This window comes from Mustela erminea, chromosome 13, assembly GCF_009829155.1.
Source record: "Mustela erminea isolate mMusErm1 chromosome 13, mMusErm1.Pri, whole genome shotgun sequence".
Taxonomy (NCBI): domain Eukaryota; kingdom Metazoa; phylum Chordata; class Mammalia; order Carnivora; family Mustelidae; genus Mustela; species Mustela erminea.
Window position 1 is genome coordinate 29,674,449 of NC_045626.1, and position 3,094 is coordinate 29,677,542.

Genomic DNA, 3,094 nt, shown 5'->3' on the forward strand with positions numbered 1-3,094 from the left:
CTGGCACCTGTTGGTGAGGATGCGGAGCAGCTAGAACACAATATTACTGACAGGAATGCAAAAATGGGACATTTTAACTTTGGAAGATGGTTCGGCAACTTTCTATCAAATGAAACAAACTTGCCACAAGACCAATCTAGCCAACTCCTGGGTATTTACTCTAGAGAAATAAAAAATATTTACACAAAATCCTGAACGTGACTGTCCTTATAATACATAAGTGCTCTTTATAATAGACGAGAACTGAAAACGACCCAAATGTCCTCCATTGGGTTACTGACAAACTGTGGCTCATCCATAACATTTAATCCCACTCAGCAATAAAAAGGATCAAACTGTTAATGCATGCAGTTGCTTGGATGATTCTTGAAAGGTGCTGTGCTGAGTGAAAGAAGGCCATCATACGTCCTATTTAATCCATCTATATGAAATTCTCAAAAAGATAAAACTATAGTGATCAAGAACATACCAGTGGTTGCCAAGGTTTATACTTGGTGGGGGATAGAACAATAAAATATAGCACAAGGACTTTTTTGGGGTAATGGAACTGTAACTTAATTGTCGTGGTGGTTATATGAATCTACATGTATGTTAAAATTCATAGAAACATAACAATAAAAAAAGTTAATTTTGCTGTCTGGTAATACAATGTTAAGTTTAAAAATCGCCATTAAAAAAAAAAGCAAAGGCCAGGATATAAAAGATCACAGACAAAAGGAGAAGACAGAGGAAACAGAATAATAGCAGGAGTCAAAAAGAAGCATATGCTGCAGCTACTTAGCAGCCATTTGCTAGTCGACTCCTAAATTAGATATATTTTAATTTCTCTATTCAAAAGGGAATTCTCTCTTTTCAAACTCCCCTCTCCCTTACCTCACTTCCTTCCTTCCTTCCTTACTCATGTCTCTGCCTAACTTCTTTCTTTCTCCGATACTGTTGCTATCCTTTCTCCCATTTTTTCAACCCCTTTACTGTTTCCTCTGTGTTGTTATTTTCTCTTCTCTTTCCCTTCTCTTCTTTCTCTTTTCTTTTCTTTCCTTTCCTTTCCTCTTTTCTTTTCTTCCTTGTTTGTTTCTCGGCCCATACTACATCCTGGGCATTAACAACAGTTTAACCTTAGATGTTTTGATGACGTTTCATAATTTTCTAGAACTTCAGTGGAACTAATTGGCAATTCTCAGAGCCATGACTGCTCATCAAAGGGGCTAAATGTGGTTTGGTGCCAAAAGTTAATTAATAAGTTATACATCCATTAAAAAAAAAATGATTCCAGTAAAAGATGGGAGGGGGACAAGTAAATGCACAAATTAGACTAAATGAATATTAGCAATTTCTAACTCTGTCATTGTGCTCTGTATTCTAAAAATACAACATTTTAGTAGTTAGGGTTTGAGATATAATGGGCAGGGACTGGTTGCCAGGAGGACCAATCATGTGATTAGAGGATTGAAACTCTGGGAAGGGAAGACAAGCTGGGGTTTGAATCAGCCAGTAGCCAACAGCTCTATCAATCTAACTATGCGATGAAGCTACCTTAAAAAACCCAAAGGACCGGGCTTGGAAAGCTTCTGGGTGGGTGAATATGTGGAAATCTGAGACCATGGAGTGCCTGGAGAGTGCGTGGAAGCTCCTTGTTCTTTTCCTATACCTCAACCTACATGTCTTTTTATCTGGCCATTGATTTGTGTTATCATATTCTTCAATAAACTGGTAAATGTGTTCCTCTGAGTTTTTTTAGCCTCTCTAGCAAATTAAAAGATTCTAAGGAGGAAACTTCAGTCTGCAGCCAGTGTCAGGAGTGACCGGCATCTGAAGTGGGAGGTGGAAGGCGGTCTTGTAGGACTATTCCCTTAACCTTTGGAATCTGTTATCATCTCCAGGTGGATAATGTCAGAATTGAAGTCTCATACACCTTGCTGGTATCTGAGAACTGCTTCATTTTGTGTGTGTAACCTCACACCATCCATGAAGAAATTGAGTCCAGGAACCCTGAAGACTTCCTAAACTATCATTGACATTAACTTTTTCCAGATGATGGATACCCTGTTGGGTATCACATTCTTTTCTTTCTTTTTTTTTTTTCTTTTCAAGATTTTATTTATTTGAGAGAGAGAGAATGTGAGAGAAAGAGCAACTGAAGTTCTACACAAGCAAGGACAGGGGAGAGGGAGGGAGAGAAATGGGCTCCCCACCTAGCATAGAGTCTAATGTGGGGCTCGATCCCAGGACCCTGGGATCATGACCTGAGCTGTAGGCAGATGCTTAACAAACTGAGCCACCTAGGTGCCCCTCGAATGATTTTCCAAGTTAAACTTTTCAATTTCTTGTATTTTTTCTTCCTTGCCAAGTAAGTCAATACCATTAACACTTGATCTTAATTTTGGATTTATTCACAGATATAAGTATTTACAATACCAGTCTCCCCAAGAGAAGTCACAGAAGGATTTTATTTCAAAGTATGCTGTGGGCAATAGTTATTAATTTTTCACCTGAAAGAAGGCACACATTTGTGAGGAGAAAGGGGAAAAATAAATAAGCAGATGAATAAATACTAACTGGTGAAGAAGTGAGTGCTGTAAGGTAAAGAAAGTTTGCGTAAAGAAAGGATGACAATGTCAAAGACATATTTTACCTTCCGTTTTATATTCTGGACATGTGCATTGCTTTCTCTGGTCTTTTGGCATTGTAAGCAGTACTCAGTGCAGAATGGGTTCAGTAATGTGAGAATTGGACCAATTACCTCTGAGGTAATGGATTGTTTTTTAACATTGAATAATTGGAAGGAAGTTTAAGGTCATGGAATTCTATTTGACAGACAGAGATCACAAGTAGGCAGAGAGGCAGGCAGAGAGAGAGGAGGAAGCAGGCTCCCTGCTGAGCAGAGAGCCTGATGTGGGGCTCGATCCCAGGACCCTGGGATCATAAGGTCATGGAATTCTAAACCACCCCATTCCTATCCCTCCAGTCTGATGCTAGGTAATGGTTCCAGCTCCCTGAACTTTACCCCTATCTGAATTATATACATAATCAAAGTTCTCATATGCTGTGGGGTTTCCAGGATTGCCAGATGAAATGTGTGACTTTTATCTTGTTC